This window comes from Lepidothrix coronata, unplaced genomic scaffold, assembly GCF_001604755.1.
Source record: "Lepidothrix coronata isolate B3197 unplaced genomic scaffold, Lepidothrix_coronata-1.0 Scaffold218, whole genome shotgun sequence".
Taxonomy (NCBI): Eukaryota; Metazoa; Chordata; class Aves; order Passeriformes; family Pipridae; genus Lepidothrix; species Lepidothrix coronata.
This window is the reverse complement of record NW_016690398.1, coordinates 483142-506426: the sequence shown is the minus strand read 5'-3', so window position 1 is coordinate 506426 and position 23285 is coordinate 483142. Positions and strand designations below refer to the sequence as shown.

Sequence of the window (23285 nt, the reverse complement as noted above, 5' to 3'; positions counted from 1 at the left end):
GCGGAGCCGAGCACAGCCCAGCCCGGCAGAGCCGAGCCCAGCAGAGCCGCGGCAGAGCGCGGAGCGGCGGGCGCACCGCCGGGCAGCGGGCAGGGCGGCGGCAGTGCCGGTGAGTGCCTTCGTCCCGTGGCGGGTCTGTGTGTGCGAACACACCGGGCGGCTCTAGTTTATTTGTTATAAACGAGCGAGGCTGCCCGCTCCGTGCCGGTGCGGAGGAGCCGCTGCCCGTGCGGGGGTCGCCGGCGCTCCCTCAGCACCTGAGGGAGGGACGAGCACGGGCTGCGCCCGCCGCTGCGGCGGGAGAGGGGCGGTCGGGCTCGGAGCTGCTTCCCCGCGGGATAACCCAAAAGGAGTGGGAATCAAGCCCAGAACCCCCTCAGTCAAGCCCAGGGACCCTCAGGTGCTCGCTCACCTGCTGCGGGCAGCGAGGGCAGGGACGCTCTCCCTCCCCTGCCCCCGAGGGGCTGAGTCGCCCTCGGGGGTCCGGCGGGAGCGCTCCAGCTGGAGTTGTGCTGAGGGGAAAGTCGTGCCCAAACACCCGCCCGGGGTGTCCCGCGGGTCGGGCTGGCTGTTCCCGGCCGTTCCCCGCCCGTAGCTGGGCTTCCAGAGCCAGGTTGTGAGGGGCTGCTCCCGGCTGTGGCACCCCCGATCCTGCCGGCTGGCTCAGCGCGCCGCAGACCGCGTGTGCGCCGAGCGTTCTGCGTTTTGGCCATTAAAACAACCCAACTTGTGTGTTATTTGTCGAGGTAACGCTGTTACTTGTACTCTTTGAGCTTTAAAGTTTTACGTTACGTTGCAGAAAGAGCTCGACTATTAAAAATTAATATTAAAAATTAATGGTAAGGCGTCACCTCAGTTTTGGGTTTGCATCTGCGTTTCTGATGCATCACTGTTAAAACTCTTTTTTATTTTTTTTTTTTTTAAATACCGGTCCGTATTACCTAACGTTAAGGCACATGAATTCCCCAATGTGAACATGCGGATGAGCAGCTTCAGCGTTGAACTTGTCAGGCGTTGGCTGCAACTTCTTGCGGCACTGATGGGAGAGATGGGAAGAGTTTGATACCTGTGGGAACAGATGGATCATGTGCAGGTGTCTCTGTGTGTTACCTGTCCCCACGTCCTCCACTTACCTCAGCAAGAACAGCGTGGGGGGGGGGGAAATAGGGAAAAAAAAGCACCTGGGTTGTTGCACTTTAAAACATGTGTGCATTTTCTCCTTCCCGCACCAGCTTGTTTTAATCAGACTGTGTATCATCTCTCATATATCAAATGCTCCACACATCTTGGTATTAAAGGGCTGCTTAAAACCTGCATAATGTGTATGGGTTTTGTACTGTTAATCACCTTCGAGCTCTGATTCCTCAATTCTCATCTCATTTTTGGTGTAGTCTAATGGAACACGATGCCGTTCCAAGTAGGTGAGAAGTGTTTACCGAAATGTCGTAGCATAGATTGAGCCAAATAAATGCCTGTTAATGGTGTTTTATTCTTTCAGTGAAAATTGTACATTTTTAAATAAAGCTACAAAGCTGCAGTCCTGCAGCTGCTAAAACTTAAAATAGGTTGGTATCCCCCTCCATCAATGTTGTGATACTTTTCCAGATTCTGTTGGGTTTTGGTTGTTTGGGGTTTTTTTAAGCCATAGCTTAAATCCATTGAATTTTTTAGAATTACTGTGGCTTGGTTGAGCATGATGAGGAATAGTAGCCCAGGCAAGGGAGGGAGGAGAAAAAGGTTGGTGGCTTTTTCTTTGAGGTAGGTGTTGTCTATAGAATTACACAGGGCAACCTGAGATGTGATGATACAATGTGAAGGCTTGTGGCAATGTGAAGTTTCCTGTTAAATGTAGTCATGAGTTCCAAAATTTGTCCTCGTGAGACTGCCTATCCTGTATTCTCACATCTTCTAATCGAGTTAAGAGTTTTTAAATTTGCTTTTGAGTTTGTCTCCCCATCTACCATTGTAAGCGAGCAATTTGTCCACATGAGTGACAGCTTCATGAATACTTTCACCTACATCTGCCTTCATCTTTGAGGCTGACACCCCACAATATGCTGCGTGTCTGCTGGCCTTTGGAATTCTTTAGCTACAGCACTGCTGGCTGAAGTTGATTCCAAGAACAGCCAGGGATAAATGCAGCTCGGAGCTGCTCAGTGTCTGGCTCCTTGCAGGAGCACACCGAGGTGGTTTGGGGTTTGTTTTTAAGGTTTGGGTTTCTTCTTACCTCCTCTCAGATGGAAGAATGTTCATACAGAATCTAGTAGAGTTCTAGGAACCCTACACTGTTGTAATGACCCCCTTGAAATTTATTCTGTAGAGGTAAATGTTGTGTTTATGTGTGGCTCAATTCAGTTTATAATCTTGTGTATCGCAAAATGTAGCAGTGGAGATGGGTTAGTGCTGGTAGGATCCTTCACGTCAAGATCTGGCCGCTCTTGGCTCTTTAAAGGCCTTTTTAATTTCTCAAAATTTCAGATTTGTTTTTGGGCTGCTCATCATCCATGAAGACACTTTTTTGGCATGCCTGAATACCTTTTAAAATAATCTCTAACAAACCGTGTTCTGTGTGGGCAATACATTATTCTGTCTTTGTAAAGCACAGGCTGAGTAGGAATTAATACAGGGTACATCTGTTCTGTGCTCAGTCTGCAGACTGTCCTCATCTTAATTAAGCTGTGTATGTTAAAAACTGGTGTGCAAACGTGGCTTTAAAGTTTAATGTCTGTTTTTCTCTATTTTATGTACACTTGCATATCTCAGATGCAGTATAGTGGGCAGATGGTAGGGAGAGACGTCTGTAATTAGTGATAACTTTGTTTTTTTCTCTAAATGTATGAAAGACCAGAGTAGTTAACTTAAATTTGGAAATACCTTTAAAATTCTTGAGTTTAATTCATGTCTTTTGAGCGTGGTCTTGTGAATTGAATGACTAAAGGTTTGCAGAACTTGGGGATGGGGGGGGGAAATAACGTTTTCCCGCAGTAGGAAAGAAAACACTTTCTGAATCTTGAATTATTGGCTTGGCAGAAGAACACATTTTCTTTAAACTTCTTTGTAAAATAGTCCTGGAGATAACAAAGCCATAGCCACTTCAAGACAAAAAGAATAATCCCACAGCTCAATAATAACTGTGAAGTTTTGGATTTATCTTCCTTCTGCTCTTGGTATTTAAAGCAGTACAATGGCAGGGATGTAAGGAAAACTGCATTGATCACATTAAGCATGTATTTATTTATAGTGTAAATACCTTAGTGCAGGTTGTGTTGGAGAAGATCTCTAGCAATACAGTAATGTGAGAATTCAAGTAAGATGAATTCTTGTGTGAAATATCTTCAATTTCCTGACTTCACTCAAAGGGCACCGTGTCATCTCTTTTCACTTTCCCTTCCCCAGATTCCATTTCTAAAATGGTAATGGCATATTGGACTGAACAGAAACGTGGATAAGATAATCTGTGCATTTTGCTAATGAGCAAAGCCATGCTACATTGCATTAGTTTGAAACTAAAAGCTTTGATTTCTTTTCTGCATTAGTCTCATCCACTTGCACATACCTGCTTCTTGTTGGTCCCTGAGCTCAGCCAAGCTCAGAGGTGTGTGCTGGGAGCTGTGTGGTGACTCTGCATCTAAAAGCAGTTGGTCACTGCCCTGTGCTGTGTGACAGAGTTCTCTGCCTGCTTGTTTGGGGCACTTCTCAATAGCATCTCGTTTGGTGGCCTCACTAAAGTATCTCTGATAAAGAATTGTCCTTATGTGGAGCTATTAAAATATCAGCTCTAAGGTCGTGTTCTGGTTTGTTTAATACACTTCAAAGCTAATGATTATGGGAAGTGCAGCCCGTGGCTAATGTGATAAAAGCTGCGTGAGTTAGCCACGTCTTTTTCTGGGCTTCTGGAGTCGTTGCAAAGCAGCTGCAGCTCTGAGATGGGAAAAGAGGAAATTTCTTATTCATACAAGCTAATGAGTTAAATGTGTGTATGGCTTTTGGGTTAATAAGGTTTGACCTCCTGTGTTGTAAAGGATTTTTGGTTTAGTCGAGTGTTCAATATTATGATAATTCTTTGGAAATATTTTTGCAGACCTTGAGACTATTCTGTCCATAATGACAAGTAATTTACTGTCTAGAAGGAGAAAGTTAAAACAGGGGGGTTGCATTTAGTTTTAACCAAATGCCTTCTGATTTCTAGGCTGTCTTTGCACTTATTTATGTACTTGAGCCCGGCAGTCTTTCGCCATTACATCTAAATAAATAAATGCTTAATAACAGCATCTGTTTCTGCTCTGCTGTGTATGTCTGACAGTTCTAACCCCACGATGACTTGATGGGCCTAATGGACAATCTGCTGCTTCTAGAAAGATCAATTCTGTCTGAATGTAAGCTGAAGCTGTACCATATGTGCAGTGGGACTTCTGCAATGAACAAACCAAGCACTTGTTAGCTGGGAATGGTCTCTCCAGACCTCGGAAGAGCTGCAGTTCCTGTGCTCTTCTGTTTTCATCTATTTTTGTCATCCATGTTTCTGCAGTAGGTTTGGGGGGATTTCCTCATCAGAGAAAGGAGAACTGTCATTTCCTTTTTAACCTTTTTGAACAACACATTAAAAGCTTTGTTTTGCTTTTGCAGTTCTGACTGAATTCTGAGAATTTTGCTCAGATACCACAGAAGAGTGAGTGCCTTTGCAGTAAGATAATATACCCATTCCAGCTCTTGCTTCTCCTGTAGAAGTTTGGAGTGAGATGGAGAACTTGGACATCTACTTTTACATGTGTATTTTTTTTTTAGCTGACCTTGGCATGTCAAGGTAACGTTCAGAGCGTGGGTACTTTGCCAAGGACTGGCTGTCGGAGCTCCTCACGATCACTCAGCCACTGGAGATGCCTCCTTCCCTGGCAGTACTGCAAAACTCTGGAGTTTAGGAGCTGTTTCTCTCTGAGGTGATGTTTCCTGCCCTAGTTTTCCCCATACATCTCAGTTATGTAAGTTGGAGTTAAGAAGAAAGTGGGTTTAAAGATTTAAGACATCTTTTTTTAATTGGTACAGCAAAAGTGCCCTTTTCCAGTGCTTTTCCTTCCACATTTAAATTAAAGCAGCTCCTGGAGCATTTAATGATTGTGTACTTCACATGGCAATTGGAGTTCACTGAAGCAACTCATGTTTTCTTTCTCAGATATCTTTTTTTCAGAAGTGTTTACTCTGGTTTCTAAACTATTTAAAGCAATTAATCAAACCCTGAGACAGCAGGAAGAGCTCACTAATATCAGATCTTCAGCTTGAGATCCGGTTGATGCAAAGGGGAGGTGCCCAAATCCCTGGGAGTGTGTGTAAAGCCTGTAGGTGAACGATGACCTTTTCATCTGCAAAGAGATATGAGAAGTGGGAGGAAGAAGAGAGGGGAGCTGAGTTATTTTTACTGTAAATATGTCACTTTATTGACTTGTTAATTTCAGATTTATTCAAAAAAAGCAGGAGGAGGAAACAGCGATGTCTGCCAAAAACAAAGTAATTAGTGGGAGTTGAAAGATGTCTAATGATTCTTGCAAGGACTAAAGAGGAATAAACTAGTCTCTTATTAAACTGGATATGGACTTCTAAAACACTGTAGTAATTCTATTTTGTCTTTAAGACCATGTGCAATTGCATATGGTGAATAAAACCCTCTTTAATACAGTAACATTGTTTATTCACAGTAACAGTACAGGCAGCAGGTGGGGTTTTGATTTAGAAAATAAAATAAAAAACCAAAGCTGACTCCACACTTCTAAAATAAAGGTTCAGATAACACTTGACAAAGCTGATGTTTGAGTTGAAGATGACAGAAGAGTTTTAGATTAATGCTTAATGTGCCTGCTACACTTCCATGGTCTAGTGTGACCAACAAGGTCTTGTTTCATGGCTGCAGGTGCTACGGACCAGCTGCTCTTTGCTGTGCCCAGTGACTGTGGTTAGGCCAGTCCCAGGATCTGTCAGCACATCTGCTCCCCTAATTCCCTCCAGCCCAAGGAGCTGTTGGTGGAGGTGTGGAGTTGAGGAGCTGGGAAGAAGAGGACAGCAGTGTCTGAGAATCTCTTCAGAGGAGCAAGGCAAGGTTTTCAAAAGCACAGCCATGCAGGGGTTGTGATGTAACCCTGGGAGATGCAGAGCTGAACTCTTTAATTCGGTGCTGTTCTGCTCTGTGGTTGCTGTGATCTCCTTGTCATCCTGCAGTGATGTTGCCCTAAGTGTGACAGACAGGGATTATGTGTTGTCCCCACTGATGGTAGTGAAAGTCTGGAGGGAATATTTTGCTTTTGCCTCAGGTCATTCCTCTGCATCAGAACTGGGCCTTCCCCCTTCATCTGCTGGCCTGGTTTATCCTCCTCCCTCAGTGCCCAGGTTTACCCCTGAGCACCTCCCTTTCCATGCTCCACTTTCCTCTGCTGTTCCCACAGTGCTCTGTGCTCCTGCAGTGAGGGCTCACAAATCTTTGCTTCCTTTGACCTCCAAGGGTCCTGACTTCTGCCACCTGCAAGTGCCACTGCAAGGAAGCAGAGCTGTGAGAAGCACTTGCTGTGGGTGAACAGGAGTAGGTTTATTACTACCAGTTCAAACAGAAAATAGCAGTTATCTCTGAAATGTCCCAGCCCCATGTGAACTTGGCCAGAAGTGATGGGGTTTCATCTTAATATTTTTGTTTGTTTCTTTTAAGCCAGAGGGAATAAAATGTCTGATGAATAACTTCTTCCCACACCTCCCCCTGCCCCTCATCTGACAGACTCAGGTGTGTCAGGTTTGTAAAGACCATCTCTAAATAGCTCCTGGGAATCCAGCAAGGCAGGAGATAACAATCTTAGAGAAAAGTCATGGTAGCACAAAAGCCCACGTGGATTTTGGAGCTTTTGGAGTCTCCACTTGCACAGGAGCTCCTTGGCATCATCTGTAGCTGACAGTTTCCATCTGTTCTTCCTGCCCTGCGTGTGTTAAAATTCTAAAGAAAGCAGGATATTAGATCTATGAGGAGACACCAAGGAAAACAAATACCAGGGGGGAAAAAAGCAAAGAGAAATGGGTAATTACAGGGGATATGGAGCAGCAGGACACATATAGAGAAGATCCCTATGAAAGTAAGTAAGAATCAAATTGACTGTAAGTAGATCTATTTAGAGGGGATGATATACAGGAAGCAAAAAATGCCATTAGTAATTTATCACATACAAATGTGAGGGAGGAAAATGTACATAAAATATCAAAACAGTGCACTTGTGGATTTGACAGAAGGGATGGCAGGTCCTCACATGTGAAGTGACAGCCAAATACCCTTTAGCTGCTGGAGGACAAGCTTTCACTCAGCCCCAATGAAAGCAAATTCTTGGAGTGATGGAAGCATATTTCCCAACAAGAGCACAAGGACATCTCATTTTTGGAAGGAGAGGAAAGCAGCATAAATTCAAATCTGCATTAAGAATTGTTACAAGGAGCTGGGTCTGTTGTGGGATCATCCTTACCTGTAGGGAAAGCCCTGTGGAGACAGAGGAATGATAATATGTGTTTCCACTATTTGTCATTTTGGGATTGGTAGAGACTAATTGAATTGATTTTCACCATCCTTCCCTAATCCTTATCTATGTAACTGTCCTATATTGGAGTTATTACTTAATTCCTTAGGAAGTTTAGGGCTTTAGGAGAATCCCCAGAAATATTGCTGAAGCACTGAGAGAGCAGGGACAAAATTAAATTTTTGCTTTCAAAGGCTCCAGGATTATCCCAGGAGCTCAGAGAAGGTAACACCAGTGGATAGGATAGTTTTAAAGGAAGAAGGAAAAAAGCTCCCATGTTTTTAGATCCTTTGGCAGTGGACAAGTCACTTAATCTATACTTAACCTATGTTTCTCCAATATAAAATGAAAACAGAGCCTTCCTACTCATAAAATAAAATCCATTAATGGCTGTGAAGCAGCTGGGTATTAAAAGGTAAAGGTCTATTTGACTGTGATTAGTACTTTTAACAACCTTAATGTATATAAACTGTAAGTAACTAGATGGTCATATAATTCATCTGTCTTAGAGCAGCTTGGTATAGATTTTTAGAGATAGCAGATTGTTCCTATTACTCACTCTAAGGATAAATTGCAACATTTATCATAGCCTTCCATTTTATTTTGTAAATCTTTCAATACAGTGATTGAAGAACACTTTGAAAGCAAACAAGTGCAAATCCTAGATATTGTTTGAATTGTAGGGGGTATTTTCGACCATCCCAATCAAAGAAAAAAACATCATCAATAGAGTTACACAACACAGAAATGTTATGTTTGTTCAAGGAGGCCGTTAGAACACAGCATTCATTTGGAAAATATTTGGGATAATAACCTATCATTCACTCATGGAAAATTGCAGTGTTAAGTTGAATTTCAGTCAAAAAAATACTTGATATCCTTTTGAAACAAGAAATTGTGCCATCGCTGGAGTCTTGCAAGGTTGTGCACGGAGAGGAAGCAGCATATTAATATGAAATTTCCATCTTTTTCATGCTTAGACGGAGCAGATCTGAAGTCAGTTCATTCACCAAAGTGGCAATTTGGAATGACTTGACAAAGCTCACTTGAGGCAACGTGCTCTTGCTGGTTCCCTTTAAATATGGATTATGGAAAACTGCAGAAGATTTTTGCATATTTCAGTTACCACTTGTTCCATTTGCTTACATTTTACCTGGTTGACTAGAGAAATAAAGTTTTTCTGAGCATCTTCTGGCTTATACAAAATCTAGTTAATTAAGACATGCTATACTTTCTCCCCAGAGTCAAAGTATAATGTTCAGCTGCCCGACTTGCATGAATAATCCATCACTGGGAATCATTAATTTAGAAGACAAGCCATGGTAATTGATGTCTTTATGCAAGCTATGAAAATGCTTAGGGAAATCACTTATTTCTTCTTCAATTATTTTTTTTTCATTTGTTTTGGAATATTTCAAGGCCTGAGTAGCGTGGATTCTGAAATGTGTTCACCCAAGAGTGATGGTTTCTGTGGGAATCTGGTCCATTTCTTGGGTTTGAGTAAAAATGAGAATAATTTTAATCTGAAAATGGTTTAAAATCATAAGACTTAACCTTGTGCACATGTACTGGATGAACCTGTTTGAGTTTTGGAAGTTTCCAGTAGAAGGACCTGGCATAGTGATATGGGCAGGAGCCTTTATGTGGTAAAAATGCCTTTAAAAATCCTGTCATAATTATATCTGGTAATGCAAACAGGGATTGCAACCATTAACACCTGCTGTGTAAGTTGCTATTTAGACCTCTCTATATTACAGGATGAGTTGCCAGCATGTTTTTCTATTTAATTAAGCATATAAAAGGTGGATGATATGTATATTTTGTTGCAACTCTTACATTTGAAGTTAATTTAGCACATAATTCATAAAGTTCATCCATATGTTACTGTATATGTAACCATCAGCAAGAAAAGTTTCCAGTTTTGTTTCCTTTCTAGGAATCTCTGTACTTTCACTCCTAATTGAAATATTAGTGTTTCCTACCAATTTACAATTATTTTGTCTGTCCTCAGAACAAGGAAGAGGCAGCTGGTTGGTATTGAGTGGGAGCCAACACTATTGGCATTTCAGGAACAGTTCAGAAGTGGAATAACCAAAACTCATTTATGGGTTAAAGCATATATAAGATATTTATATAATATGTGTTAAAGCATATAGAGTATATATAATAATTTCATATATGCAAAATATTATAGACTTCAAGTCTTTCAATTGACTTTAGTGGGCCTTGGACTGCAAGTACGTAGGACTGTGATGGGTTTTATTCTTTAGAATGAACTTCTTAAATAGTTATTGTGTGGTCTGGAGCTGAAAAGCAAAGTGGACCATTTCTACACAGAAATTTAAGATGTAATGATTCTGAAAACAGGCAGCAGACTTTTGTTGTATGTGGTTTTGTTTGGTTTTTTGTTTGTTTGTTTTTTTTGTTACACTTGAATATTTATTTCCCATTTAGGCATCAAAATAGAGGCTTATTTGCTTGGCTGCTCCTGTTTGTTCCCAGCTGAGCCCTGGTGTGCTGCACTTGGAGAAACCCAGCCCTGAATTTTGACATTGTGCATAGGAACAAAAAGAGAACAGGTTCACAATAAGCTGAATTCAAATAGGCTTTGCCATTTTGGTTTAATTTCGTAAGATATGAGAGGTGAAATAGTGCTGATAACTTCTGTTATTGAAAAATGATAATCACAACTTTTATGAAGTAGATAAACCATGTTTATTAATGCTTTCCTGGACATTCAGTGAGTTGGCCCTGGGACATTAAATGCCTAAATGGGTTGTGTAATTAACTTTTTTCCACTTACGGATTGAGCAGCTAAACATGAAAAATTTTCTGAGAAGCTCAAATTATTTTTGTTATGCTAGTTTAAGCCAAGGGGAAATAATTCTGATTTTTCAGGCCTTTTAAATAAAAGCAGAGCTGCACAGTGAGCAGAACTGGGTTCCTGGTGGACTTTGTTTGGCAGCCATAAATCTCACAAAACAGGGGCTACTTCTGTGTTTCCATCTCTGACACAGAACAGAGATTGGAACTTTACTTGCCAGCTTTGCCAAAGAATTCCAAAATCCTTGAACCAAAACTGTGCTTAAAGGGATCTTGTGGATGTGGGTAGAGACCTCCCCAGGCAACCTTTTCCAGAGCTTTCTTGTCTTTGCCAGCAGAATTCTAGTGTTAAAGTCCAGCCTGATGTTTTCTTACTACAGTTACAGGCTCTCCTTGACCCATGCACTCTGTGTACACAGAATAGTATTTTAAATCCTTTTTTCTTCTCCCTCCGTGATTGATATCAAAGTTAGAGACTGAAATAAAACATCCCCAAACTGGTAAAGTTTAAGCTTTTAAATCCATATTAATTTCATACTTGGCTACCTCAACTGGCATCATTGTTAGTCCAATTAAAAAATAAACACCAGCCTTCAAGAATTCATAGCTGAGCTGTGTCACAGGAAAGTCACTGAGGAGAGGGAGCACTCCTGGTTTTTGAAAGGCACTGCTTTTATTTCTCAGCAACCACCTCGACCTCTCTGACAATATCATAAACCAAATACGCAGAAATACACACAGTGTGATCAGGAAAATGTCTAGTCTGCATTCCTGGATGAAGTGACCTCAGCAGTTCCTGGAGGGAGTGGGGAGTTGCCAGTGGCAAACAGCAGGTACATGTGGTGCAGTTCCCTCCCTGAAACAATTCAGACCCATGGAAATGTGAACAACCCGAGGACTTCGAGAGAGTCAGGGCTCTAATTTTGTACTGTCATGGCTTGACTCTTTCTATATAATACAGGTTAAACTAGTAGAACCTTTAAAATGAGAACAAGGAAATGTTTGTTTAATAAGGCCACAGTAAAGGTTTTTTCCCTGATGCAAAGTCGCTGAAGGGGAGTGTGAGAGTGTTTGAGGTTAGGGATCAGCTGGGGCCGTTCAGCCTTGTAATTACAGCTCTGATAAGTGTGTTTTCAAGTCTTGCTCTACTGAGGGTTTCCTTAATCCATCCTAGGCCTTTCCTTGCCCCTCCTAATGCATCGTAACAATTCCTGAAACCTTGTGAATCATGGGAAAACAAGTGTTAGGCTGGTAATTTCTGGCTGTATAGAGACATAAATGCAAGTCTTGCCTGGGCAAGTGCATGGCCATGTCTGATATCATTATTATTGTATTTAGAAGCCACAGTAAGCACAAAAATATTACAATTCTCTATGCAGTGAATACTGGATTGTTTAAAGTCAAGCTTTTTAATGTAGCATTGGAGGAAAGAAAAAGAATAATGAACTTTTAATCCATTTATGGTAGCCTTGGTTACTGTGGCTTTGGGAGCTAAAATAGACATGTATCCTGGTTAAGGTTTGATGTCTTCTGCTCTTGGCTGCCCCATATTTTTATGAAAACAAGCACAAAACTGCTGCCTCAGCTGGTTACTGTTTGTGCTTTAAGTGTGCAGAAATCCACGCCACTGAATGTCACAGAGGATGGGACACTGGATCCAGCGGGGCTGCCCTCACCTGTAGGCAGTTTACTGCTTAAAGCAACAGATATCAGTGTTGTTCTTCACTTCAAGGCAGTATATTCCGTACATTCTGCCTTGGATGAATTTGAACAAAGAAGAAACCCACCTGAAGTTATTTTTAGGTTTATAATTTCATGCTCTAAGTAGTGTTTCCCCATTAAATTCTGTGCCATGCCTGTTTTTCCCCCTAGGAAGCAGGCCCACCATAATTTACAAGTGTCTCATGTGTCCCAGTGATAAAGTTGGTGATCACGAGCCAGAGGTGCACAGCCCACAAGGTGCACAGTTGATCTCTTGTGCTGCCTCAAGGATTAGCAGAGTCTTTGTGTGATGAGAGATGAGCTTTTGCCCACTTACACCTCGGGGTGGATTTGGCTCCAGTGCAGTAACTGTTCTGTGGTGACTGGCTAAAAAATGGGCAGGATCTGGGCAATGCTTCCCATGCAGCTGCACCAGCTCCAGGAGGTCTGTGTGAGGCAAGTTGTTCTGGTTGATTGTTGCCCAATGAGTTTGCTGCTGAGACATATTGCCTGAAAATTAAAACATTTTTTCTGCTGTGGCTGTGTTAATGCAACTGCTTGGCACAAGCTGGGCCTGATTCCTTGCCCTGAGGTACAGCTGCCCACCTCGCCTAATTCCACAGCTTCCTTTAGACATAACCTGTGGAAAGCTTGAAAATTGGGATCTTATATACAGGCCCAAGAATTCAGGTTGGCCTATTTAGTTTTCAAAGCCACGCTAATTAAAAAGATTAACCTAATTTTTCCCAAGAACGTGGATATTACCCACCAATGTGAAATATTAGACGCGCATGAATCATGGCTTGTAACACCAAAAATGGGAGTAGTGTTACAGCCTCTCTAACAAAAGGTAGAATTAATATTCACTTGCCACAGGGAATCCTTATGGAAACACCTGGGGCTTGCTGGAAAACAGGTAGTTTGATTTTTGGGAGGGGGAAACAGTGATGTTACAACCTTCATTTTTCATTCTGGGCGTTGGAAATGACTTGATTACTTTCTCTAAGTTATTGGAGGTTTTGAATTATAAAAATAAAACCAAACCCATGGAAAACCCAAAACCAACAACCAAGAAACCCTCTAAACAAGGGTCTGGAGTGTGTTCCTGGAGCCCTGGGGAGGTTGTGTAGATGGGAGCCAACAGAGCACAGCACAAGTGGCCTGTGATTGCTCTTGTTCATGGGAATTGCTTTAGCATTTAGAATTGGGTCTAACGTGATGTGAACTCCTCTGTGTGGGAGAATAAGCAAGATTAAGACAAATTCAGCTCCCTCCATGTGGTGTTTAAATGGCTCATCATCGAGTGGGTACTTGGAACAGCGTCAGTTCTCATAAACACAAACCAATGAGGCTTGAACAGTGAGCTGCACAAGTGCTCCAAGGCCAGATTCCACCTTCCAGGCACAGCTTGAGTCCTGGGCTCTGAACTGAGCTGTTTTGTCCGTGCTGAGCCAAGAGTGATGTTTCAATAGCTACAGGTCTCCAAGGCCAGGACAAACAAAACTATCAGAACAAAAATGAGAATATTTTCTCCCCCCTTTCCCCCACCCCCAAAACGAGTCTTGTTTTTTGCCTCTGACTGAGAAAACTGTATTTCTGTGGCCGTTGCATATGTTCTGTTGTGAATAAGATGCTTGCACAGCAGGGAGTGGTTTTTCCTCTCTGCCTTTCTGTTTCTAACTTTCCCGTTTATCCCTCGAAGCTGCTGCTGTTCCAAATATTCTCTCTGAACAATTCAGACAGACATGCAGGGCACCGAGCTCACTTCTCATTTCCATGCCCTGCCAGCTTTCCCAGTTTGAACACTGTGAGGCTGCCACTGTTCCATTTGTTCTTGGTTGTGTTTTTTTCTTAAGCTGGTAAATTCATGGAAGCTTGAGAGAAATAAGAGGGAGGGAGGACTGGAATGATGATGTGGAGAAACAAGCATGAGGGTTTTCATAGCAGTTCTATCCACTGTGCCCCACTGGCTGGTTGTAACTCCTGTCCAGATAGGAGTGATCGGTTGCTTGTATTGGTGTCTGGAGTCACGTCTGTATTTGGGCAAATGTCCTGGTTCCTTCCTTCTTTTAGATATTTGCAGAGCTGCTCTCAAGTGGAAACCAAACAAAACTGGAGTTGAAGAGTTGAAGAAATCGTGGAGATAAGAGAGGCAAATGGAAATATTTGAAAATACGTGAAAAATAGCAGCAGAGCAAATAGCAGTGATGCTGAAGCCTAAGAGGCAAGAATTGGAATTGGCCTTAGGGCAGGAGCAAAGAGAAGTTTAATTTTCTTCTCCACGTGGTCTTCCCATGGTTCTCACTCCTTTGGGAAGACGAGTGATCAGCATCCTTCACATCAAAAAGAAATTCATATCGAATGCCTTGTTCGGAGTTTTCCACTGTGTAAAACCCAGAGTGAAAAATCCTGCTACTGGCTGAATATTATTCTGTAGTTTTTAAAAAAAAGTCTGTATTTTGTACTAGAATTTATGCTGTTATCTTAGAGCAATATTTGAAGTGGAGGGGCTTAGAGCTAAATTTTTCTCTCAGCGTTAGTGACGTTGATTAAATGTACTCATTTACTGACTCCATTTCTTCTTTCTCACCCTCTTGTCCCTGAAGTTTCTGTGCAGCCCAGCTTTCCAGCCTGTTTTCACTCGGATTTTTTGATCTGCTGCTCAGGCTCAGCTCACTTGCCAAAACAGCTCTTTCAGCTGCTTTTAAGCACAGGCTTTCAGGGGCTGTGTCTGGCCCCAGCCCTGTGCCAGGGCGGCTCCATCAGCGGGCGGTCACGGCGCGGCTGTGCCAGCGCAGGGCCCGGCTGGTCCAGGGCAGTGCCAGCGCTGCCCCGGGGGCTCCCTGGGCTGTGCTGCTGCTGCCTGGCAGGGCTGGGGCTGTCAGGACACTCTGCCTGGGGCGTGCAGAGCCTTCCCAGAGAAACTGTAGCTGTCTGGAAGCTCAGCTGCATCTTCCATGGAGAGAGGCTCCGGAGCTGGGAAGCACTGGAGGAGCAGTGTCTGTGCATTGTGAATACAATCCTGGGAGTGATGAATTGCTCCTGGTAATTAATCAGGGTATAACATCTACTTTTAGCGCTGGGGTTAATTGTTTTTTGGGCTTTTCTGAAACAATCTGTGTTTCTTATTACTGTACTATGAGAAAGTAATTCTGATCTCAGTAGTGTTAACAGAAGGGAAAAATAACTCTCCTGGCAAGAGGGATGTTACCTAAATGTAAATGGAGCCCAGTGTTGATTGCAAGGCTGAAGCCAATGTTATTTTGGAGGAAAACAAGCTGTTTTGTATGTCAGGCTTGCTTTCAGTTTATGAAGTGACAGACTCCTTTTCTGAAATCCTGATACATTTTAATTAACTTTCTTCATCATCTTGACACAGTTGTACCATAGCCTGATCTCTTTGCTTCTGAAGTCCTTGTGAAGGGAGCTGGACAAAATATTGAAGAATTAACTTCTGCTTTGATCTTTTGAAACACTATTTAACACATAATGTATATTTTGCTACTTAGTTATTTGAGGATGGTTCAAAGATTATCATTCTTCACTGCATTTTGTTAAAGACATCTGAAAACTTCCCTCAGTTGGTTGTTAGGCTTTTGAAAGGCATTCAGCAAGTGTCTTCCAGAGACACCCAATTTTAAGGTACTTTTGATGCAGTATTCCCTCTTCCTACGATCCTGGATAGTGAAGGGTTCCTGTTCTGTTTTTGTTTCTCCCTAATTAGTCGTGTCTTCCAGTCCTCCAACTTGGGAAGGTTTAAAATTGGCTGTGAGAGCTTGTTACCATGCCAGGCAAAGCATATAGACTAATGTAACAGATCCCGAGTGGCTTTATCCATAAATGTGGGGTTGCAAGAAAGTGTGTGGCACTTGAAACACTGTATTGCAAACTCACTTGCTGTAAATGCTCTCACAAAATGTATTATTAATATATTTTGGTTCTGCTGAAACTGTAATATCATCCTGCATTAGAGCAATATCTGTGACATAAGTGACAGCTTTCATCACTTATAAAACTATGCTCCAGTACACGCAGGAACGGCGCCTTTAGACTTAAACTGCACTGATTGCATCTGGCAGTTGCATATGGTGGAACTTAACTGCTGCCCTTTAATTAAATTATAGTGGGAACTTGCTACTGGGAGCTTCCTGATCAACTGAATTTCATGGTAAAATAGCAGAAATATGACTTATTGTAAGTAAGGAAATGTGGAGTACGTGCAAGAGCAGGCAAGTTGTTGTTCTTGTTTGGAAAAGAACTGATTGCAGTGTGGCTTTTCTGCTGCTCCTGATAGAAAGTGACTGCTGCAGAATCAGATCACACCCTGCTGCCTTTCCCAAACAGCCCCAAGGAAATCTAAAGGGAGGGAAAAGAACGGTGCTGTCTCCTTTGGGGTGTTATCCCCAGAGGTTGCACTGTGAATGGAGCACTGCCTTGGCCTTCTCACTCCAAACAAACAAACAAACAAACAAACATTATTGCAAAAGTAGAACTTGTCAGAATTGATTCTTGAGAGCTTCTGATACCCAACTTCACCTTCTGTGCCTGTGTATTGTCCCTCCTTCCATGGTCAAGTCAGGTCAACACCTTCACCACAAGACCAGTGTGCATGAGGGTGACCCCCTTCAGGGGAGTGTACAGGGCTACCAGCCCTCACTGAGGCAGCAGTGGATGTTAAAGACACCAAACCAAGCAATCTATGCCTGATTAAGCTGCTTCTGTGGAACTTGACAGGTAAACCCTCAGTTTTGATCTGTTAAAAGCGGATCCAATATAATATTTCAATCTCCAGCCTAGAAGTTCTCCCCAGCCAGGCTTTGTTGACTTTCTTGGAAGAGTCACGTGCACACCCCCAATTCTCAGCCTCTAGAATCCTCAAATTCCCTAATGCTTCAAATTTTCTCCTTCACAGAGCTTGTGGGTTTTGTGTTTCCTTATTTATAGCTTCTGCTTTGTGGGGCACACTGGAGCTGTCACAATTAAAGCACTCTGCCAAACTCCAAATTTTTTTTCCTTGTAGACAGAAGAAACAAATAGAGAAATTGCATACAAGTCCTCCCAACTGCAGGCCTTACAGTAGTAGTTTTTGAATTAAGACCACCTTTTTTAAGTTGTCGAGACATGTATTTAGATGTTCGCTTCAGGCTATTCAAATTTAAGTATTTTGGACATGGCTTCTCAGCATCTCTTTTTATTTTTTAATTGGAGCTGAGGGAATACGCTTGAGGAAGCGCAATTAAGACAACTTTGGCTTGCATAATTGCCCTAGCAGGTTAGTGACTCAGTGCCAAGCTCCATGAAAGTTTCAAAACGTTTGGGATTTAATGGTGAAAATTGTCAATACGAAAGTTCTCAAGGTACCATTTTCCTTTCAGGTTTTCACGAAGCTCTTGGTGCTGTGGAGTCATTTAAAAAATGAGGGGCATGGCTTGCTGTGCTTTGGAGAGCAAGGTTTTAGTGTAGTCCAAAAACTTCCTGTAGAATGACTCCTCTTGGTCTCAATCACTATATCCTGGAGGTTTAAATGCTATTTTCTGTATTGTTATTGTGCTGCTTCTAATGAAATTAACCTCGAGGTTTCCTGCTCCAGAAGGCAATGACACCATAATTGACAGATGGTGATAAAATGCCATAAGTTTATCACTCATGTTTGTGCAGATTGAAATACGGATGTCATGGCACATGCATGGAACAAACAGATTCCAAGAAGCTTAATGGTTCTACACATGTCTGTGGGATCTCTGCTTGACAAGGTCAGATGCTCACATAAGCTGAGGATAAACATTTTTTAGGGATAAACATGTTTTGCAGCACAGAAAATGTAAATACATGCCCTAATATAAAGGACTTGACTTGCTGGCTGAATGTAACACATGTCAGAGCAGTGATGTGCCTGCCTGCTATTGAGAGGAATGTATAATCTCCCAGGATTGTCACCACTTCCAGGAATCAAACTACTTCTAATAACCAAAGGACTTGGCAGATCCCTTCATGTGCTGCTTGCAGTGTCCCCGATAGCTGGAGCTTAAAACATTTTATGGACATCTAGTTATTTTCCCATTTCCTTGGGTATATTCTCCTGGCTCTAAGCAGTAACACCTCATGAATTGCATGTCTGTTGCTGTGAGAATTGGCACTTTAATTTCCCTGCTATCACCTCCAGGCAGGCTCTGCATCAGCTGCACGTGTAAGGATGCCCCAGTGCATTGTGTGGGCAGGAGTTCCCATTAGGATGTTTGATTCCAGCAGTTAGCCCTTGCTCTGCTGTCCCCTCTACACCTGTGCCACTGGTTATGGAAAAGAAATTATTTCTCAGGTGAAGTCAGCTCAGGTTTGAGCTTTGTTTTGTGCTGGAGGGAGAGAGGGGCTGAGTGATGGGGAGGAAGAGGACAATGAACAAAGTGAGCAGCTGATGAAGTGTCACAATCCTCCTGTGGGAGGTAAAACCACAACCTTCCAGCTGTGAGAATACTTCTGCTCCAGCAGAAGCATTTTTGCCCATCTTCAAAGAAAAATCTGAAAGGTTGGATTTCTGAGCAAAGCAGAAAGGACTGAAAAAGCGATTCTGATGTTGTTCTGCAGAGGATCTGTGGCAGCAGCCACATTCCCCTGTTGTTGCAGGGCAGCCCCAGGCCAAGCCTAAACTAGTCCAGGAGCAAATCCTGGCCATCAGTGGGAGCCTCCTCTGCCCAAACCACCACAACATCCTTCAGGGTAGCCATGACAACCACTGCTGGTCCTGGGGACTGCTGAGGATCTCACTCACTGCTCCTGCATCTCCTGTGCTCAGCTGGGGCTCTCTGGGCTCTTTGTGGAGGGAGAGTTGTTTTCATTTTCTAAACTGTTACTACTGGTTAGGTGGTCCCTCCCTGTTTGATACTGTGTTGGTTGATGTGATTGCCAACCAGAAATCACCCAGAGTAAAGGTACCTGCAGCAATTGTCATATTTACTGACTGGCAGAGCAGCAGAGGCTGAATTTCACCAATTTCAAACTTCTTCCACAATTAATCTGTCGCAAACATGATAGTTTTGGTTGGGTTTGAGGGGAAGGAGAATGACCCAGCTCCTCCCTGAATCCATAAACAGTGTTTTTTTCCCTCTGACCATTAGCTCTTGTTCCCTGAGTACATTCAGCTCTTGCTTTATCAAATTGTTCTGCCAGACTTCTGTCTGTTACTGCAGATGCTCTTTACAGGAGAGAGTGTAATCAGTCCTGCTTTTCTCCCCAAGCTTTTCTTCTACACACTGATGAGGAATCAGCAGTTTTTCTCATTTGTGCTTCCCACACCATTGGTGTTGAGTTTGCAGGTAGCCAGGAGTGATCTTTAAGGCAACTAATCTTAGTTTAGTCTCTGTGTACTGAGGAACTAAGGCAATATATGTACCAGCTTTATTTTGTAAGCTTTTAAAGCCATAAATGAGTTTCTTTATAAAACCCTCTGTCTGTAGAGGTGTTAAAGACAAGGAAATTATAACCCATTTTTTCAACCTGTCTGACAAGTACAAGGTACTAGAATGCAACCCTTAATTGAATTTTTGGCACCTTCCTACGCGGAGTCCAGTTCTGGCTGTTTCAAATTTCACAGTACTTTGTGTCTGTGAACTCAGTTGGAGTTTGTTGATATGATACCTCCCAAAATATCTTGTCTTACAGAGAACACCGGCCCCTTCTGCATCTCACTGAGAGCACATGTGATGAACCGAATAGTTCAGGGTTTGTGGGAGTGAGGGGGCGATGTTGTTCTGCTTCCTCTTAGTCATCCCAGCCTTATGCTCGGGAAAGGCAGGAGCTGGAGAGAAGCAGCAGTTCTGTGTTTATCAGATGAGTGTTTTTCTTCAAACATTGCAAAAGCGGGTGTTCCTTGTGCCCAGGAGCACATCTGGGCTGGCCGAGGGCAGGAGAACGGGAATGCTGCCCTCACACTGAGCTGGTTGTGACCACTTGTGGAAACGTGCTGGGCTGACTTTCGGGACTGATGACAACTTTGCAGCAGTTTTCTGAAATTCTGGATGAAAAGGTTCCCTGGGAATTGAACTAGTTGTGACCTCAATGCCAGTACCTGCTGAAGGGCATCTGGAATCTTGTGGTTTGCTGTTCTGTCGCTGCTTTTTTACCCTGAGAACAGTTGCAAGCAAGAGCAAAACTAATACTCTGACAAACCTCTGTAGCAATTGTGATACACAATTGTTTTGCAAGGACAGTGTTTGTATATTTGTGCTGATTTGTTGATTGCCTGGCAGGAAAGGTATTCATGCATCAAGATAAAATAAAACAAAACTCCCAGTCTGAGACTGGCCCTCAAATGAGAAGTTCATATTGTTGGTCTTAACATCTGTGTGACTGAGGAGTGAGGGTATTTTTAACAGCTTTTTTCATTCCCACATGTAACCAAGAAATGCAAAGTGCACAGAGTAACATTTGAAACTGATGGCTCTTGATTTTTAGATGTTGCTCAGTGGGGACTCTGACTCCCTTCCCACTGCTGCAGTGTTATTTAAGTGGATTGCACTGATGCAGATCAGCACTGACAGGCTGTGCTGGGGATGTCTGAGGAGGAGACAAAAGACTGAGTAAAAAGTTTGATGATACTCATAGGAACTCTTTAACTTTCTGCATGTACGTTACATAATGTTCAGCTTCACTGCCTTCACTTAAGGCGTGTTTGTGAGGGGGGCACAGGGAATTCACAGCTGCTCTCAGGGCTGCTGCAGTGACAAACCAGGGTGCCCCTGCCTCTTACAGGACACAGATGCTGAGAACTTGCTGCACATAATTAGTGCTCAGCTGTTGGTTGGATCCAGCCCTCCTGCATGAGGAGGCATAAAACCAAAAGTAATAGAGCCTGAAGTGAGGCAGGATCAGGGAAGCAGGAACTGCTCTGACTGGAATGCCAATTAAGAGCTGGATTCCCCGTTGTCAGAACAGTGAACTCATGTACTAGAAGTGAGAGAAGAATTGAACTGAGGAATTTACCACAGACATCTTTGATTAGATGGATAAGATAAGACCATTTTCACCCTGGCTGGCAGGGATGGATCAGATGTCTGTGGTGTTTTACAGCCTTTTCCCTGCTGACCGCCTTCAGTTTGCTTTAAATCACCTTCCCTTGCATTGTGCTCATTATATATTTTTATGTTTTCACAAATATCTTTAGAGAGCAGTGCCAGCCAAAGAGCTGGTCACATCCTCTGCCTACACCCAGGTGCTCCTTCCTGCATCCCTGCTGTCTTCCTTTTCCTTGGACATGTGGGTGGGGAACTTCCCTGTGAATTCTATTGGAAAACCTCTCTAGACTGAAGTGATGTGGAAGGGGCAGGGGGGAAATAGAGATTGTTAGACTTTATTTCATTTTACTGGGAGCTTTAATTCTGCACCACTCAACCTCTTGTGTTGCCATCAGTGGGATTTGGCATGTATTTAAAAACAGACATTTGGTACTTTGTCTTGTTAAGTGCATTTCAGTATAAATTGTATTTGTCTCCATCTATGTACTTACCCCATTTTCTGTCCAACTAAATAATGAAAAGTATTGTAACTTAATTATTTCACATAAGGAGCTTTTCCAGAGTGGTCACAAAGAAACACGCCTTTGATTTGTAAATAATTTGGGGGTTTTTAGCATTGTCTAATACCAAATATTTTATTAGCATTCAGACAGTCTGACCTGCACATTAAGCACTTAATTAAGATGTATAAACTTCCCTCCTGCAATTATTTAAGCCTGTCTGGCAATAGCACACAGGACAAAGATCAGTGATGGAGGGCTGAACAGCTCCCTCTGCAACTGAAAGGCTGGGGAATTTGACTTTTTTAAAATTGAAGGTTATTTTATATCTGTTTTAACCATGTCAGGTCTCAAAGTGAGCTCAAACAATTCTTGATCCTGGAGGGGAAAGCTGAGCTCTCTGTATAATTGCATCCACGTTGAGCTGCACAACTGGTTTGTATGGATTAGGATGGGAGAGTCCCCAGATTTGGGTTCATCCTCAACCAAAGAAAGATGAGCTTCTGCTTATCTATTTTTTGAGCCCCGTTTTTGATGCTGCTCTAGACCTGTGTGACGTGGGTTCATTAAGCCTTTCTTGCCTTGTGCAGCTTTCAGGATAAGAGAATAATACCTGGGCTCAGTCTATCCTGGGGATGTGCTGACTGAAGTCTTATGTAACATTGTGAGAGTTGGGTTTTTCTAAAGTAAAGAAATCTAGAATACCCCTGATCACAGAGAAATCCAGTTATTTTCTATAACAGGAACCTTAATATCCTTAAGTCAATACTTTCTAAACGGACAGGTTTAAAAAAAAATGAACTGCTATGAAGCAAAGCAGTTATTGGGGAAGTTTGTGGTGTGGGATAATGGTTTTGGTTATAAAAAACAGTCTTTGTGAAATAACTAGTGATGGTCAGAGTGCAGTGTTTGCCACTGGGCAGCAGCGAAGTGCTGGGGACTTTTGTGAGTGAAACATCTCAGCAGCAACTATTAAACCTGGTGCCTCAGGCTTGTATGGGCTGTTCTTAAATAGAGTAAGAGCCTTCAGTGGAGACTTTTGATACTTTGCTAAGGATCAGAGGAAGATTGATCAGGTAGCCCAGAGAGATGAAGTGATGCCAGCACACTGGAAACGGAGAAAAGGGGGATATTCCTCACATATATGGAAACAACCATGAGAAATGAGAGGAGGGGCAAAGTCAGGCTCTCCTTTTCCCTGAACTCTGTGTGATCCCTGCACTGGTTCATCTGTTTAATTTTCTCAGTTCAGGACTAAACAAATCTGAGGCTGGGGGACAGGAGGAATCTTAACCAGTGCCAGCCCCAGTGGCTGCCAAGGCACGTGTGTGTACCCAGTTGTCCTCTGTATTTTCTCAGCTATAAAATGTGAGTAATAACACTTATATTATGGATCATTGTGTTGTGTGAGTGAATTAGATGCTGCTACACAGGCCTTTGAAGATGAAATGCAGAATATAAATGTTGTGTAAAGCTTGCTTTGTGCCATGGATATAGAACCCCATGGAAATGGGAGCCCAGGATTGCTGGGAAGCATAAGGAGAGGCACTTGGGCTGGCTGCCTGCAGATGGGTTCAGTGGAGCAGCAGCATTCCCACAATTTGTGCTGGGCTGAGCCCTGCACACTGACACAACAACATGGAAACACTGCTGGAATAAAGCTTTTAGTCCTGTCCTGTCCAACCTCCTGCCTGGGGAGGATTGGCTCTGTTGTGTTT

At 42.8% G+C, this 23285-nt stretch overlaps 1 protein-coding gene across 1 annotated transcript in view; it reads left to right on the top strand.

Annotated features, from left to right (window-relative positions):
* Positions 1–44: 44 nt before the first annotated feature.
* The window catches only part of SERPINI1 (serpin family I member 1), a 44823-nt gene continuing 21582 nt past the window's right edge, over positions 45–23285 (top strand). Inside the window, exon 1 of the mRNA XM_017833599.1 lies at positions 45–109. The gene's annotated coding sequence lies outside the window, so the exon portion shown is untranslated. The remainder of the gene's footprint in view (positions 110–23285) is intronic.